This window comes from Heptranchias perlo, chromosome 14 (genome assembly GCF_035084215.1).
Source record: "Heptranchias perlo isolate sHepPer1 chromosome 14, sHepPer1.hap1, whole genome shotgun sequence".
Taxonomy (NCBI): Eukaryota; Metazoa; Chordata; class Chondrichthyes; order Hexanchiformes; family Hexanchidae; genus Heptranchias; species Heptranchias perlo.
The window spans coordinates 41,264,492-41,283,592 of NC_090338.1; positions in this window are offsets into that span (position 1 = coordinate 41,264,492).

The following is a 19,101-nucleotide window of genomic DNA, read 5'->3' on the forward strand; positions in this document are numbered from 1 at the left end:
TTGAGGGCAGTGGTGACTTTGACAGCGACAGGTAAGAAGATGGTGCTCGGGCCAGCCAGGAACAGCTTGGCATGAAAGAGGCTGCAGATGTCCACGACTACATGTCGAGTGACTCTGAGCCTCCGTGTGCACTGCTGCTCAGAGAGTTCCAGGAAGCTGAGCCTCGGTCTGTGGACCCTGTGGCGAGGGTAGTGCCCTCTGCGATGCATCTCTCTCTGTGGTAGCCCTCCCTCCTGCTGTACAGGTGGATGTGTCACAGCGCTCTGTTGTGGAGCTCCACGTGTCAGAGGTGGACGGCGTGGATGGCGAGGCTGGTGAGGCTGGTGATGCTGTTCACCCTCCGAGGAGGTCATGACTGCATCTATGGCAGCCCCCATCCGGAAGATGTACATCTGAGGGGGTCCACAAGGCAGGTACATATCTCAGGCTGACAGCTGCAACAGGTCCATTTGAACTGGGAGTGTTTCCCCCAGTGTGGGAAACAGTCCCAGTTTGCCTTAAAATCCCACCCCTCCTCACATAATCCCTTAATCAGGTCAGTTAATGACCTGAACAAGCAAAATAAATACATTCAAGTGGCATCCCGCTGGCTTTAATTGCCTGCGGGATTCCCACCAGCGGGGGCTGCGCGCGCACGCCGGCGCGTCTGTGGGGAACCCGGAAGTGGGCGGGTTGGAGGCGGGCTCCGGTCCCGCTCCGGGATTTCCCGATTTTTGGGATCCCCCCGCCAGGAACGCACCCGATAGCGGGTCCTAAAATGCTGCCCATGGAATCATAGACTCTCACAGCGCAGAAGGAGGTCATTTGTCCCGTCATGCCTCTGCTGGCTCTTTGAAAGAGCTATCAAATTTAGTCCCACACCCCAGCTTATTCCCCATAACTCTGCAAATTAGTCCTCTTCAAGTACATGTCCAATTGCCAATTGCCAGGTACATGTCCAATTGCCTTTTATCCCTTAGCCAATTATGTACCCAAGTTACCACTATCCCTTTAATCCCATGTGCTTCTATTTTCTAAATAAGTTTGTTATGTGGTACTGTATCAAACGCCTTTTAAAAGTCCATATATACATCCACTGCACTACCTTCATCAATCCTCTATTACTCCATCAAAGAGCTCACTCAAGTTACTCAAACATGGTTTGCCTTTAACAAATCTGTGCTGGCTGTCCCTTATTAACCTATACTTCTCCAAGTGAGAATTAATTTTGTTCTCGACAATGGTCTCTAGTAGTTTTCCCACCACTGACATTAGACTGATTAGCCTGTAGTTACCAGGATTATCCCTCTCCCCTTTTTTGAATGGGGTAACATTTGTGTACAGGGCTGTACCACAATATTTTTACAATGGTTGCTATTAAGGCTGTATTAGTGGAGAAGTTCAATGTGAAATTTCTTTTTTCACCTGGGATAAAGGTGCCTGTTACTCGAAAATTGTTTTATGTGAAGTTCTTTTTCAGGGTTTGAATATTTATTTTAATGATCTTGGTTATGCATCTAGATTTTTTCTTTAGTGGGTTTTCTAAACTGCTGATTTAACTGACCACACCCTATTCAGCTGCTTATTCACCTGCAGTATTGTAAATCTTGTCTGGAGCCATTGATTTGTCCCTCCTCCAATTTTCTCCCCTTATTCCACCTGTCATGAGAGCAGCAACACTTCCCCAGGCAGTGGCGGCCCTCTGGGACTTGTCCCATTTGGCCATTCTTCAAGTGTGAGTTTGGGCACTGCTGGCTTGGCTGAGATCAGCCCACTCATGACAATGTAAGAATTGAGCCAGTAATCTTAAAGGTCTATATTGCTCAACTGTGCATTTCCATTGTGCACTTTTATCAATTTTGTGAGGTCTTCGTATACTGACTGTTGTCTCCCTTGCTCCTGGCCCAACCCGATTCAACCTGTAGTTTTGGGCATCCTGCCCAAGAATATGGTTATCTCCATTCCCTGTGTGTCTTACTGCCCTTCCCATTTGTCATTCTGCTATTCATTACGCCTGCCTGGCACTCCATGCTACTTTAGATACAACTGCCCTGCATCCTCTAAAGTTTCTTCTGCTCATGGTTGTATGTGTTTGTGAAGACTTGCATGTCTTATGTGATGAGGTGTTAACATTTTATAACCTGTTGGTCCAATGGATTGACGTGTGCAACAGCACAGAATAAAGCATCACTTGTTCATTTTATTTTATTATGTGGTTGTTTTAGATAGCAGTAATGGTTGACTTCTGATTTACACCAGACGTTGAAGGGAATTCAATCTCCATCTTCCCATACAATCCTTTATTATATGTTCAATACAATAAAGTTGAATTATCTGCCAGAAAAATACTATACAGCACTGACAGTTACTTGGTGCTACTCCAGATCAAATTACAATGATTAAATTAAAACAACTATTGGAACACTATGATGGGCAAACAGGGTTGGAGCTATGGAGGCATCAGTTTTGGTTCCAAATTTAGCTTTGAAGCCACATTGGTGCCAATTATACTTCATTGGCTGCAAAGCGTTTTGGGACGTCCCGAGATCGTGAAAGGCACTACATGAACGCAAGTTCTTTCTTCTTTCTTTCTTTCTTTCATCAGGAGTTGAAAATTGCATGATTTTGTAATACTGTTTTGGAGCTAGTAGAAAACAGCATAATGTCTATTATGTTTGACTTGCAAGGAATTTTGCTGCTTAATAGACATTATAAATACCTACTTGAATTTAAATAATTCTTTTCATTTTAATGCCAAAAATCAACAAATCTTGAGAAAATTTGCATGAAAAGACTGACTGCTGATTAAAAAGATTACATTTAGTGGAATTTGAACAAATCTGTGAAATAAATGTACTCCATGAAATTGAAACTTGTTTGCCTGTTTTGCAGATGGGAGCAGTCATGAAGTGGGCTGCAGAATCGTTATTTAAAGAGATCCTCACCTCCATTAAGGTAAGTCTCTGGGTAGTTGTTTTAGGCTGCTAGTGTGCTTGAGGGCCTTTTTTTGGCTGCAGTAGCAGTGTTTAAAAATTTCTCAGAGGAACTTTTTGACGGCGCACAATTATTTTTATCATGGTTGTTTTGCTTTGTATTCAGCATTATTATTTTTTATCATGGGTGTGTACCATTGGGGATGAAGGATGAGGAGCAACAGCACTAGAAAGGAAGAGTGCACAGACCTGGAGATCCTGAAAAAGATGAAGGCGGGGAGGCCGCAGGAGGCCCTACACCATGCGTGTATTTAGGAACCGCATTTACAGCCTCAACCTGACTGAGGAGCAGTGTGTGAGGGGCATCTGCTTCATGGGAGAAGTTGTCACTGAGCTGTGTCACCTGTTGCAGCATCAACTAGAGTTCAACACCAGGGCATGGACAGCACTGCCTGTGGTTGTCAAGATGTCAATGGGCCTTAGTTTCTATGCCTCAGGATCATTACAGGCAGCAACAGTTGACATAAGTGACATCGTGCAAGTTGCAGTGCACTGCTGCATCAGGGATGTGACAGAAGTGCTGTACTCCAAGAGGAATTAATTCATCTTTTTCCCCATGGAGGAAGTGAAGGAAGAAGAAAGAGCTTGGGGGATTTGAGAGGATAGCAGGGTGTATGGCATTATAGAATGCACGCACATTGCCTTGCATGCTCCACATGAAGATCCAGGGATATACTTGAACAGGATTCCATTCTCTGAATGTCCAGTTGTGTGTGACAGCAGGCAATGCATAATGCAGTCTGTGCCTGGTGTCCTGGCAGTAGTCATGATGTCTTTATGCTGCGCCTGTGTTCAATACCTACTCACTTCCAGCCAGAACATCGAGTGTGAGGCTAGCTGCTCATGGACAAGGGATATCCCCTGACTACCTGACTTATGACTCCTGTCAGGAATCTAGACACAAATACTGTGGAGCACCATAATCAGAGCCGTGCCTCCACCAGAGCACTCAGAGTACAAATCATCGGCCTTGTGAAGCAAAGGTTCCACTGCCTGGAGTGTTCTAGAGACATTCTGCAGTATAGCTCCGACAGAGTTTCCAAATTTGTCATCTTCTTCCACAACCCTGCAAAGAGACCCAACAGTCAACTGGAGAGAATGAAGTGCAGGAGCAGGAGCAGGAGCAGGAAACTGGGTGAGATTGCAGTGAGAAGGGAAAAAGAGGGTGTGAAGTGCAGAATCCCGTCAGCATGGGTCTGACGTGCCCACTGCCCACAATGTTGAACACCTTCACCAAGTGAACTCTTGCAAAAAAGACGGAATGTGTTAGTGGCCGCCTAGTGAAATGTTTTGAGGGTGTGCATGTCAGGGTAGAATAGTGTAGATGTTTTGTAAAAGATTGCAGAGGCATGGGGAAGTGAGGGAAGTCATTGTGAGGACAATAGCAGATGCACAGTATGTCAGTAGCAACAGAAGAAAATGGAGTGAATTGTGCTGCAGTGATTGGAGATGTAGAGGAGGGAAGACTTATGAGTTCTGGGACTACAGATGGTGCAGGGCTGAGCAGAGGGCAACAACGATGAGAGTTAGGAGTCTTACCTTAGCAACCCTGGTCAGGTCATTAAACTTCTTCCTACATTTCAGCCAGATCCTGGCTTCATTACTCTTGGCATTGACCAGGAGTAATGAAGTCATCACTTGCCACTGTTGCCGCGTTACTTGTCTGGAGACCTATCGGTTCCCCCCCCCACCGCCCCAGGCGGGAAAAGCACGTCCCTCCTCCTACTGATCCCCTGCACCAGGACCTCCAATGAACCATCAAAGAATCTGGGGGCCCTTGCAGCACCAGCTGTTCCTGCCATTTTGATTGTTGTAAAGCGAATTCAAGTTGCCTGCAGCCAAAGAGCACCTCCCTTTTAAGAGGAGCAGACTGCCTTTAAATCATGTCAAGTATGCCCATTTTCCTGCCCCTGATTAGGTGAGCTGTCAGTGAACAGCTCAAGGAGTGCTAGTAGCTCAACCCGCTTTAACCAAATGGGGCACCAGCATGAAAATCGCTCGTGCCTCTCATTCACGTGATCAGGTCTGTGGAGCAATTGCATCGCGCATTTCCCGATCGAAAATAGGCCGCAATCAATTTCGCCCCCCCTGAGTTTAGTGTTTTGTACAAAGACAACTATTTCTATTCATTGGTCTGAAAAATATTGTGATATAAAAAAGAAAGTCTTGCATTTATTTAACGCCTTTCACGACCTCAAGACATCACAAAGTGCTTTACAACCAATGAAGAACTTTTGAAGTGTAGTCATGTTTGAAATAAATCCTACAGAATGTTAAAGGAGAAGCTTAGAATGAGGTATGATTTTTTTATGTGCATTCTATGCTCTGATATGATCCTGCAAACTAACTTCAGATAGCTTACATGATTGAGACTGAGGGAAGTATTGGGAAATTAAAACTAAATTTGTGTAGGTTTGATTGATTATGCTTTTAGATTATATTTGAAAGCTGACAAAGAAAACCTAATTAAAATGATAAGATTGTTTAAGATAATTAAATTTTATTCATGCTCGAAACTTTAACCTGTATTTAAGGATCCAAACTCTTAAATCATTAATCATCACTAATGTGCTCTGGTGCGAGTGCATAGCAATTTCTTTGTAGGATTTGTAAGGAAATAAAAAGAGACAAATGCATTTATTCCAATTAATTCTATTTAAATACTGTTGCAATTATGTTTGTTTTGACAGATTTGTTTTGCAGTGCAAGGGTGTACTAGCATTTTGCAACATGTCCTTGCACACAAGTTCATCCCATGGTGAGCTCCCAATTTTAGTTGGACCATCTGATGAAACTATAACAGACATGGCTGGAAGTAGAAAGGCAAAGTCAGAAGACACACCAAATGCTAAAGGTTTCTCCTAGTAGTTGGCTCAAGAGCAGAACTGGAAGTCTAGAGGACTAAAATACAAAGGGGTAGAAGTTATGCTACAGCTATACAAAGCCTTGGTTAGACCAATGTAAGGAATCTTACAACACCAGGTTATAGTCCAACAATTTTATTTTAAAATCACAAGCTTTCGGAGATTATCCCCTTCGTCAGGTGATTTTAAAATAAAATTGTTGGACTATAACCTGGTGTTGTAAGATTCCTTACATTTGTCCACCCCAGTCCATCACCGGCATCTCCACATCTTGGTTAGACAACACCTTGAGTACTGTGTTCAGTTCTGGGTACTGCAGCTTAGGAAGGATATATTGACCTTTGAGGGAGCACAATGTAGATTCACTGAAGTGATACCTGGGGCCCAATTTTAGCAGGGATGCGGGTTCTCGGCAGATGGGCTAGCAGGTGCGTGGGTAACGCGCCCGGTGAAATTAGTGGGTTTCCCGCGCGATCGTAGCAGGCAAACCACTAATTGGATCCACTTACCTGCTCCTCCGGGTTCCCCGCTGCTGATCTGCGCGTCGGGCGGGCTGCACATGCGCAGTAAGATCTGTCAGCTGGAGGCGCTCTATTTTAAGGGGCAGTCCTCCACTGACAGATGCTGCAACCAATAGCAAAGATGACTGCATGGAGCAGCCCAGGGGGAAGGCTGCTCCCATGGGGTATCAATACATGGGGTGAGGAGGAGGGGGAGGGCAGAGATCTTCCACCCGGCGGGCGGGAGGAAGCGGCCCGCCTCCGCCACCAGGAAGGCCTGGCTCGAGGTGGCAGAGGGGGTCACCTGCGCCACCAACATATCGCCCACCTGCACACAGTGCAGGAGGCGGACCAATGACCTCAGTAGGCCAGCCACAGTGAGTACACGTAGTCTTTCCCCTACACTCCGTCTGCCACATCACTGCCCCCACCCCACATCTCCTTCGGCACTGCCAACACTACTCTGTCACATCACCCCTCATACCCACTCAAACCCCATCCTCATCTTACCTGCACCTACTCACCTCGCCAGTACTCACCCCGCCACTACCACGCAACCCAATCCTCATACAATCTCATGGCTCTATCCCATACTCACCCTCTCGTGCATCTCTCTCACGGCCAGCCTCACTCAACCTGCCACCACCTGTGCTACAGCCACAGGGCATGCATCACATATGTGCAGTAGGCAGCGTAAGGCAAATGTGTCGTGAGCATGAAGGGGATGCACAAGGGTGTTTGAGGGTTTGTCATGGTTGTTACTTATATTGAATTTCAGAACAACTCACATCACACATTATATTGGCACCACTACTGCCATATCTTCGCGAATCCTGTCCGGTTTGTGCAATAATGCCAGCTCCTGGGTATCACTATGAGGACCCACCACTGATGCCACCCATTGTGTCACTGCAGAGTGCGTGTAGGTGTATTTGCAGGGCTCTTCTGCGCAGACGACTGAGAGACATCGGCGATGTCCCCGGTTGCACCCTGGAAGGCTGCGGAGGAGAAGTTCGGGAGGGCAGTGGTGACTTTGACAGCGACAGGTAGGAAGATGGTGCACGGGCCAGCCAGGAGCAGCTCGGCATGAAAGAGGCTGCAGATGTCCACAGCTACATGTCGAGTGACTCTGAGCCTCCGTGTGCACTGCTGCTCAGAGAGGTCCAGGAGGCTGAGCCTCGGTCTGTGGAACCTGTGGCGAGGGTAGTGCCCTCTGCGACGCATCTCTCTCTGCGGTAGCCCTCCCTCCTGCTGTACAGGTGGATGTGTCACTGCACTCTGTTGTGGAGCTCCACGTGTCAGAGGTGGACGGCGTGGATGGCGAGGCTGGTGAGGCTGGTGATGCTGTTTGCCCTCCGAGGAGGTCATGACTGCAGCTACAGCGGCCCCCATCCGCAAGATGTACATCTGAGGGGGTCCGCAAGGTAGGTACATGTCTCCGGGGTAAGTGTGCAGGTTGGTGACTTTGACCGTCAGGAGGAGGGTGGTGGAGGCCAAACTTTGTCCCAAGTGACAGAGTGGCCTCCTGCAATGGGTGAGGGTCTCCCGCCCCCACACCTGTCAAATGGACCTTTGCAGCTGCCACAGACTGACAGCTGCAACACGTCCATTCGAGCTGGGAGTGGTTCCCCCAGTGTGGGAAACAGTCCCATGTTGTTCAAAAATCCCACATAGTCCCTTAATCAGGTCAGTTAATGACCTGAAATACCTAACTAAATATTGTCAAGTGGCATCCCGCGGGCTTTAATTGCCTGTGGGATTCCCACCAGCGGGGGCTGCGCGCGCACGCCGGCGCGTCAGTGGGGAACCCGGAAGTGGGCGGGATCGAGGCGGGATCCGGTCCCGCTCCTGGATTTCCTGATTTTCGGGGCCCCCCCGCCGAGAACGCACCTGAGAGTGGGTGGTAAAATCGAGCCCCTGGACTCCAAGGGTTTAATTACGAGGAGAGAGTACTCAAACTAGGACTGTATATCCTGGAATTTAGAAAATTATGGGGCGATTTGATCGAAGTCTTCAAGATATTAAGGGGAACTGATAGGGTGGATAGAGATAAACTATTTCCGCTGGTTGGGGAGTCTAGAACCAGGGGACATAGCCTAAAAATTAGAGCCAGGACTTTCAGGAGTGAAGTTAGGAAACACTTCGACACGCAAAGGGTGGTAGAAGTTCGGAATTCTCTTCTACAAACAGCAGTTGATGCTAGCTCAATTCTAATTTTAAATCTGAGATTGATAGATTTTTGTTAACCATAGGTATTAAGGGATACGGGGCTAAGGCGGGTACATGGAGTTAGGACACAGATCAGCCATGATCTCATTGAATGGTGGAACAGACTCATGGGGTTAAATGGCCTACTCCTGTTCTTATGTTCCTATGTTCCTATTTTCCTAGCCTGCCTGAATAGTGCACAGTGCATGATTACTAAAGAAGGGGGCAATAAAAGAAAACGTAGAAGGGTAAATATAAAATATGTGTCGCACCTCAATGTAAATAAAACAAAGAACAAAAATACCTATTTTACCACAAGCACACTTTGAGGTAGATCTTGACTTTGTGCAATAGTGTAAAACGGGTGATAGCGAATCAGCAGCTCGTTTTACATCTCTCCCAATTTTTATTTCCACTAAAGTTATATGATGACTGATATGATGTCAACCAGTAGATTGTCGAAGTTATGCTCCCTGAGCAAAATATTTTGCCTTGGTACATTGGCGCAATGAGTTGTGGCCCTGATTGTAACTCCGGGCGGGTTTTGGACAGGTGGGTGGGGAAGGGAGTTGGAACCTCAAAAGTGTTTGTGCCTCGCGCTGACATCATTGGGTGGGTAATGCGGTAACCTGTTGTGGACGCAAGTTGAAAATCTCCCCCTATATCTTTCCAAAAGCTCATCAATAAAACATCTGTGTTTTGGAACTAGCTTTTGTGTTGTCTTGCAGCAGTTGTTTTAGCGTCTTTTGCAACTTTTCCTCACTGCTTTCAGACTACAATGCAGCCTGCACATTAAAATTAGGCATAATTAGCAGCTATTATGTACTTACCTGAAATTCAAATGAGGAAACTAAATGAGCCATATAATTTTGCTTCAAAGCAAAACCTGAAGGTTGATGGGAAAATTGTACTTTTCAAAGACACAACACCGCTGTTTATAATATTTTCAATTAAACTTTTACTCCTCAGATTAATAAATTCTGTGATTGTAGATCATTTGGCGATGTCAGCTGTTATATCGAAGTGTGTATTAATAGCATAGGTGCCACCATGGAAGATAAATTCTATAGTGTTGTGCCAAAATACATCTACACATTTTATTGTAAATGAAAACTTGTAATATATTTAGAGTACTATAGTGAGGTTAAAATGCCTAGAGACTTGGATGACCTAATATAGGTAGATGTAAGCAGGTTATCTGACACTGGTTAAAAAGTTAGTAAGCCTCAAGTGAAACTAAAGATTCAAAGAATATGGGGCTACATTGGGCCACGTTGCGCCAGTGGTGTAGGTGCTATGCAGACTCCTAAATCCCGAAAATGGCGTCTGAGAAGCGCATGCACACTTCCGGCACAACGTGTGCAGGATGCCATCTTGGGAAAGGCATTTGCGCATACGCAGATAACAAAGGCCGGCAGCGTGTAATGTAGGGAGATTATGACGTAAATCTGTGTGCAACGCTGATTTGGAGCAGCTGGCACCATTTTTGAATTCCCCACTCCAGCGAACGCATTGTCCTAACCTCGCACAGATGAACAGGAGTTAAAAGGCATGAAGGACCCCCCCATCAGCGCTATTTAAAGGGCTCATGCAGGAGTTACAGGTTAGTTGCTGGATTATTGCTTCTGGTGGCTGGTACAATTGTGGGTGTTTGTGGAGAAAGTTGCAATATTATATAGAAAGTGACCTGACTGGTCGTGCAGTACTGTTAGTGGTATTTAAAATAGTGTGCTGAACAAGATTACTGCCAAACATGGGTGGCCTGCTAGGACTTCCTCTGGGAATTCAACATGGCATGGACCATACAGTGAGGCCATGCAGAGCAGGACAAGCTGCCAGAAGAGGGAGGAGCAGGAGGAGGAGGCACAGGGCACTCAGCAGGAGGCCATATCCAACGAGGGCCTTCAGGGACCAGTTCTCTTACCTCAACTTCAGTGACGACCAGTGCATCCGATGGCTGCGGTTCACGAGAGGTCGTGACTTAGATTTGTCAACTGCTGCAGCCGCAACTGGGCATGGACAGCATTGTCTGTGGCTGTCAAGGTAACTGTGACACTTAATTTTTGTGGCTCTGGCTCCTTTCAGGCTGCTGCTGGCGATATAAGCAACATCGCGCAGTTTGCAGGGCACTGCTGCTGGCGGTATAAGGGAGATCATGGAGGCTCTGTATGCACTGAGAAACAGATTCATCATGTTCCCTCTTGTCAGAGACAAGCAGGAGGAGCAAGCATGAGGTTTTGCTTGCATTGCAAGCTTCCTCATGGTGCAGGGTGCTATTGACTGCACGCATTTTGCCTTGCATGCTCCACATCAGAACTCGGCCATATTCATGAACAGAAAGGGATTCCACTCCCTCAATGTGCAGCTGGTATACGACCACACGCAGCGCATCATGCAAGTCAATGCCCGCTATCCTGGCAGCAGTCATGACTCCTTCATTCTGCAGCAGTCCAAATTGCCACCTATATTTCAACCAGTGCGCCAAGTCATAGGCTGGCTACTGGGCAACAAGGGTTATCCCCTCGAGAAGTTGCTCGTGGGTCCGGTCCGGAACACATGCATATGTGCACAGCAAGCACACGCAAGCCATGCTGCCACATAGGACATCATCCAGCACACCATAGGCATCCTCAAGCAATGCTTCCGTTGCCTGGACCGCTCTGGAGGAGCCCTGCAGTACTCAGCTGAATGAATATCAAGATTTGTCATTGTATGCTGCAGGCTGCACAACCTTGCCATTATGAGGGGACAGCCCTTGCCATCGCCTATCAGTCAACAACCTGAGCAAGAGGAAGAGGCGGAAGAGGAGGAGGAGGACGAGGAGGAAGAGATGGAGGAGGACGTGGAGGAGGAGGAGGAGGAAGTGCAGAAGAAAGTGGAGGAAGAGACAGGGAGGCAATAAGGTAGACAGGCTCTGTCTGCCAGGGCTCTGCGTGATCAAATTATTAATAAGCAATACCAGTAACCTCAATGACACCTCCCCATTCACCAACAGTTCCACACTCCTTACCTTTCCGCTATCACATGACCATCAATTGTGCTCCTTATGATTACACATTGCTTCCTCCATTAGCTCAGTGTAGAAATGAAAACCTACACGAAATGCAAATTCAAATCCAAATTTATAAATTAACTCATGTCATAATTCAAACAAAATGAGACTATTCACCCTTGTGCACTCCCTTAGTGCCTGTTGCTCATGTGCCTTTACCTACCCTAGTGCTCCTATGAGGTGCATACCCAGTGGCTGGAGCATAGGTGGTGGAAGGCTGCTGACATTCAATTGAGGAGAGTGCAGATGGCCTTGGAGGACAACCTCAAACAGCTTTGGGCCGGGAGGGCCCGGCTTCAGACTGCACCATCTCAGCATGGGCTGCAGCAGTCTGGCCTGGCTGGCTGATAGGCAACAACAGGGGCACTGGAGGAGTGGCAGGGATGGGAGCAGGAATGCTGTCCTCCTGAGAAAGGATAGCAGGCTCGTCTTCCATGGCGCCACTACCACTCTCCCAGCGTGGCGCCTTAGCAATCCTGGTGATCTGCTGGAGAACAGATTGTTGAACTGCTGTGATGTCCTGGAAGCCCCTTTCCACAGTGGAACCCACAGCTTTGGTAGCAGCAGTCTGAGCTTCCAAAGCAGCAGTCTGAGCTTCCAGGGCACCAGCCTGAGCTCCAAACACAGCAGTCAGATCTTGGATGGCAGATGTTTGTGCTGCAATGGAAGCTGTGACATCGGTCATCAGATGTTGTATCATGGTGGGTTCTACAGGTGAGCTGCTGGAGGTGACCACCCATTCCATGTGGGAAATGATGAGCTCCAAGCTCTGCACAAAGCCCTGTGCCAAGTTGGAGCTGGACTCGCCCATGCCCCTTGACATTGTGTGTAAGCTTTCTGGCAGGCTTTCCAGTTCACCAAGTATTTGACTGTGTACACCCATCAGCCTTCTTCTGTAGTCTGGCCCATCGAAGACATCATCTGACTCCTCGACAGCAGAACCATGTGGCCTCGCCTTCCAGCCAGCTGGCATCTGTGGTATCCGTTCCCCGCCGTCCCGGCTCCTGCACACTTGTGCCTCACCACTTGCAGATCTCTCCTCTAACCTAGCCTCTAAAGTACACATAGTGTCTGTATCTGAGTTGGTGGCTGTGAGTGTAAGATCGAGTGACAGTGTGTCTGCATCATCACTCTCATCATCCTCTGTCTCCTTTGGGCCGGTTTCAGTTCTTGTGTATCTGAAATGACAAAGGGACATGGGTTGACTTGTGGTGAGTGGAGAGAAGAAAGTAAGACATGCGTGCTTACACCATCTGCAGCATGTGAGTCAGAAAAGATTGTGGAATGAGGGAGAAATGGGGAGCAAGAAGGAGGATTAGGTATGCAGAGACCCTCATCACGATCCCTCCAGCACTGCCAGTGGCCACGGCCGCACTGATGGACCGCCCAATGATCGCCAACTCTGATGGAAAGAGTTTGTTGGTAGGTGGGTGACGGGGGGGTGTAGTGCATGGAGCAGTGGATGAGGCTAGTGGTGCAGTTGGTAGGACATGCCACGTGACAGTTGAAGTCACTCGCCTTGACCATTCGTGTCACATCATTCAACTTCTTCTTGCACTGCGTCCATGTGAGTGGAGCGATGATACTGGCATTTACCTCGTCCGCCATAGCCTCCCGCTGCCTCTTCAGCACATGTCTGGAGGGTCTCCTGCGGATAAAGGATGCCCCTCCATGTGTCCACCTCTTGCACCAAGGCCTCTAGTGCATCGTCTGAGAACCTTGGTGCACGCTCTCTCGCAGGCCGTCTTTCTTCAGAATATTCCAGCACGGAGTTAGTTGCCATACCAATTCCTGGTCTCCCTGCAGCCACGGTGCACCTCCCCTTTAAAAGGTGCAGAGTGCCTTTAAGATGTGCTAGCCACTCCCGACATCGGGGCCCCCTGCTGGTGCATGCAGCCAATCACTAGCACAGGTAGCGCTGGCTGCACGCAACAATCATAGAAATCATCAGGCAGCAGGAATGTTACAAGCTGCCTGCGTCTTAACGACCGGGCACGGGTTAATCGCGCACCGCCATCCCAGCATCTGATTTCGTGGGTTAACCAATTTAACCCCCAATATTTCCCAGAGTAATGGTTATGTGGAACAGGCTCCCACAGAAGCAATGAATACTGTGTTGATTAACTGCTAAAACAAAACAGCTGGAAAAATATCTGGTTGGGATTGAAAGTCAAAAGGATAAGTATTGGTTGAGATGATGAAATAATCTGTGCAGTATGGTGGTTCCTGTTTTGCTCAGGCCATATGGTGATATCTATAGAGGACAGGCTGCCAGTGTTTAAAATAACCCTGCCCACCTGGCAGAAACCGGATGGGTGGGCAATTAAAATTGCCAGCCCTGGAGCTGCTAGGAGCTGACCGTTCCCAATTTCAACTGGGTGTACTGAGCAAGCAATAAGAACACCTGGCCAAAACCAGTGGGGTTTAATTTTACGTATGCATATCAGGACCCGATGATGCCATCGGAAACTGACTGCAATTTTAACTGGATGACTTGCCCAGCTCCCCACCACTATGAAGATGGCGGGGAAAAAGATCGGGGCCAGGAAAGGCCTAAACAGGTAAGTTTTTTTTTACTTTCCTCCCCTGCCGCGGAGTCACCCCACCCCTTCCTAATTGCAAGACGGCCGCGAGATGCCTCAGCCAGTCGATCCTGCCACCTACCCTGTATCGGTGGGCGACCTCTGGTCTGGCGATGTTCAGCCACTTCTCGCCACCTTTCCTCTCAGAAGAGGTGGAATACCAGCCAACGGGATTTAAATGAGGTCTGGCCGTTAAAATCGGTCGGGTCTCATTCTGCCACGGGCAAATGGGAAATTAACTCGCCAGCGTGGTTTTCTGCCTGAAAACTGCTGGCAGTTAAAATCCAGAACATGGGCTCAATTTTAACATTAAAAAATGGTGGATTGGGAGCGGGGGGGGGTGGCATTGAAAATTGCCACTATTTCAGACCCGCCTCCAACCTGCCCATTTCCAGTTTTCACCGAGGTGGGAAGTGGGGCGGGCGACCAACCCGCTTCCAGGAGGAGGGTCATGCCTTAAAACCTTTCAAGGAGGTTTCTGGCCTCCATTTTTCTGGACTTCCCGATTTCAACCCGGGGGGCCAGGATTCCCGGGCCTTCTGTTTTACACTTCATGAAAGAAGGCGAGAAGGCCCGAGACTAACAGGTAAGTGCCTAGAAAGGCACAGCTTGTGGGCCCAGAGGAGCAGGAGTGCTTCCCCCAGACCCAACAAGTCTACCTGCAACAATCCCCCCGATGATCGCAGACACCCAACCCCCGACCCCTGACCGCAGACCACCCTGATCACGGACCCCCCTCCGATTGCGGCCCCCGACCCCCGATTGCGGACCCCTCCCCTGATCACGGACCCCTCCGATCGCAGACCCAATCCTGATCCTCCCTCCCACTCCAATCCCCGACCCTGATCCTCACCACCGACCCCGACCCCAATCCCCGACCCCTGATCCTCCCCCTCAATGATCGCGGACTCCTGCGCTGACCCCCGATCCCGATACCACCCCCTCCCGTGACTGACCCCCGATCCCATCCCCCAGGATTCACGACCCCCGTGCCAACCTATGCTCACCCATGCTCCGTGCCCACACATGCCTCCCGTGCCCCCCATGCCCCCCCAATGCCTCCCCCACCCCCATCCATACAAACAAAGACTTACCTGAAGACATCCTCTCCCTGGCTGGTCTCCCGTCCGTCTGAGACCGACCTGTCAATCAGGCCGATCAGTCAGATGGGAAACCGACAGAAAAAAAACATCCGTACGTCAAAATCGTAAGGACGTCCGGGAAACCTGTACTAATGGGTTTCCCGACCTCAATTTGACCTCCCCACTCCCTTCCTGGCTCGGTTTTAAAATTGAGCCCCTTGGTCTTATCTTTGAATCATAAAAATTACAGCACATTTTGGCCCATCACAACTGTAATTGATAACTCTTCAATTGGAGCCATCCACCATAATCCCATTTCCCAGCCCTTGTCCCCATTTCCTTCTATATTCTTCCTCTTCAAATAGTTATTCAATTCCCTTATAAATGGTGTAGTTTTTGCCTCAATAACTACTTGTGGTAAAACGTTCCATTTTCTAAGAAGTCTATGTGAAATGAACTCTCTCAAAGTATTTTATACTCTTGTACTTCTGCAAATATTGTATAATGGAAATGTACAATAAAATATAAATATGAGTGAAAATGTGATTTAAAAAAGTAAAATGTGAAAATATTTTGTCACTTGATGACTTCCTTTTAAAAAAAATCTTATCTGGAAGACAAAGTAAATGTTTGAGTTGTATATGGTGAAGCTCCCTTCTTAAGTCATTTCCTTTACAAATTCATCCTCTTAGAAAATTAATCGTACCATATATGTTATCATAGATTGTCATGGAATAGATAGCAAGCTGGCTACAAAACAAAAAGGAGAGTAGGGGTTAAGGGTATGTATTCAGACTGGTGGAAGGTGGGAAGTGGTGTTCCACAGGGATTGGTGCTGGGACCACTGTTGTTCACAATTTACATGAATAATTTAGACTCGGGAATCGGAAGTACAATTTCAAAATTTGTGGATAGTGCCAAATTGGGGGTTTAGATAATATTGAGGAGGACTGCGACAAAATACAGGAAGACGTTAATAAACTTGCAGAATGCTTATGTAAATGGCAAATGTATTTCCATACAGGTATGTGTGAGGTGATGCATTTTGGTAGGAGAAATAGGGAGGCCGCATACTCCTTGAAAAATAAGGCCCTGATATTTACGAGGAGGCGGGGACGGAGCGGGGTGGGGGGTCACACCGGCCTGGAAGCCTGGAATTTCGGGGAACAGCAGTACCTCATTTGAATTTTTTCCTCCATTTCCTGGCCGGCAGCCTGATTGAGAGGCTGGCTGGCTGTTGGGTGGGAAGGCCTGCACTGGTAGGCTACAGCCGGGGAGGGAGAGGAGGGAGAGGAGGGAGGGAGAGAGAGAGACCGTGGGTTGGGGGAAGATCGGGCAGGGTTAAAGAGATCGCGGGTCGGGGGAGATTGTGGGTCGGGAGGGAGATCGGGGGGGTGGGGGGCATCGGATCTCGGTGGAGTCGGCTGATTGCGACAGGTTTGGTTGGGGGCTGGGGGGAAGCATTCCTGCTCCTCCTGGCCTACAGGCACTGCTCGAAAGGCACTTATCAGCTAGATTCTGCCGTTTCCGCCTCCCTACAGTTGCCAGGTTTCCCGAGCCCTTGGAAACCTGGCCCGCTGCTGCTAAATATAAAAGTCTGGTAAATTTTGAGGCACGCAGCTTCATTGACATATTTAAATAACTGACCCGACGCTCAAGATCAGATTAGTTGCCCACCCCCCAAGCCACCTCAGTTAAAATCGGTAGTTGGCACGTTTGAGGCGTGTTGGGGTCGGGTTTCAGATTTTAAAAATTTTAACCTACCCCCGCCCCTTTCCTGCCTGTCATGGGGGGTTAGAATTCCCCTCCAAGACTCTAAATGGGGTAGAGGAGCAAGGAGGTCGAGGGGCACAGATTCACTAAGTAGTTAACACATGTTAACAAGGCCTGTGCACAGTTCTGGCCTCCATATTATAAAAAGGATATAGAAGCACTGGTGAAGGTACAAAAAAGATTTACAAGGATGATACCAGAACTCAGATTTTATAAATATCAGGAAAGAGTGAATAGGCTGGGGCTCTTTTCTCTAGAAAAGAGAAGGCTGAGGGGTGACCTAATAGAGGTCTTTAAAATTATGAAGGGGTTTGATAGGGTAGACATAGAGAAAATGTTTCCACTTGTGGGGGAATCCAAAATTAGAGGTCATAAATATAAGATAGTCACTAATAAATCCAATAAGGAATTCAAGAGAAACTTCTTTACCCAGAGAGTGATTAGAATATGGATTTGCTACCACATGGAGTGCTTAAGACGATTAGCATAGATGCATTTAAGGGGAAGCTGATAAATACATGAAGGAGAAAAGAATAGAAGGTTATGCTGAAAGGGTTAAATGAAGTAGAGTGGAAGGAGGCTCACGTGGAGCATGAACACCAGGATAGACCAGCTGAGCCGAATGGCCTGTTTCATTGCTTTAAATTCTATGTAATAGCACCAAATAGGTAAAATATATACAACTGTGTAGAACAAGTTTGACTTTTTTCTCCATTTGGATGTACTATAGTGAGATTTATTTATTAAATATTCATGATCTGCAGCTATGTAATTGGAATTTGCTGTAGACTTTGCAGTTCCTCAGTTTTCAATGTAACACAGATAAATTGCTTCTGTCATTTAGAACATTCTGATACCATTATAAACAGTACAGTCATGCTTGTCATCATTTTTGTGTATGTGTGTGTGTGGTGGGGGGAAGAAATTTGCTTTACATTTTGCTGTTCACCTTATTTCACTGACTTGGGGGAAAAAAATTAAAAGCTATTTTGTGTAATGTAATTAGTAACTGCAAATATTGCAAGCAAGAAAAGAAAATCAATAAAATAGTAATTTTGTGAAAATGACAAGACAAGAAAATGAGGACTATGCTGTTTATTATCTAATAACCAAAGCATTTGTAATAGAGAACAGTGTATTTTGTATTTGTTAATGTAAATGAGATTTTAAATACTACAAAAATCTTCAATTATTTTCTGGACAGCAAAGAAGCAATGGAAGCTTATTTACCTAAATTTTGCTTATTTTTAAAATGTAACTTATCTGAAACATTAGTTATCTGATTAAATCTGTGACTCTATGGAGGGATTTTAATCCTACCCACCGACCGAAAACCAGGTCGGTGGTCAGTTAAGATCATCCCGGTTACTCACCCACCCTCGAGCTGCCTTGATCCCGCCGAATGCGATTTTTACACAGACTTCTAGACAGGCGGTTAAGCCACCCACCCAAAGCTGGCGGGGTCCTTCTTTAAATATGGAGATTGCGGTTTCATGTTGTTATCGGGTCCTGACTGTGTTTTGACTCAGGCCTGAGCGGGGAAGCCGCTGTGGCTTTCCCGCCAGGCTGAAGCAAGTCAGAAGAGCATCAGATGTGGAGGTCCTGAAACGTAAATTTTTTTACTCCTGCTCCTCCAGGCCTCACAAGGAAAGTTTAAGACTCCCTGCCCCGGACTCCTCCCTTCCTGGCAGGCGGCCACGCGCCACCTGATTTTCCGGAGGTGAGTAGTTGCTTCCCGCCCATTTCCTGCCTGTTCCGGGTGGGAAATGGACCGACAGCATGTTAATGAGACCCCGGGAGTTAAAACACCCTGGGCCTGATTTCTGCAGTAGCCGGTGAGTTTCCAATTCACCTGGCTATCCACCCACCCAAACCCATTTGGAGTTAAAATGAGGGCTTATTTCCCTTCACTGTTCATTTTGTGGTACTTATTGTATTAAATTATTGAGCTTTGTGTATTAGAATATTCAGATTTATATTTTAGGATCACATCCTGAGGTGAAGCTTTGTACTGAATTGTTTCACTCTTTGAGACTTCATTTTAGGATATCGTCCAAGCAATTAACTG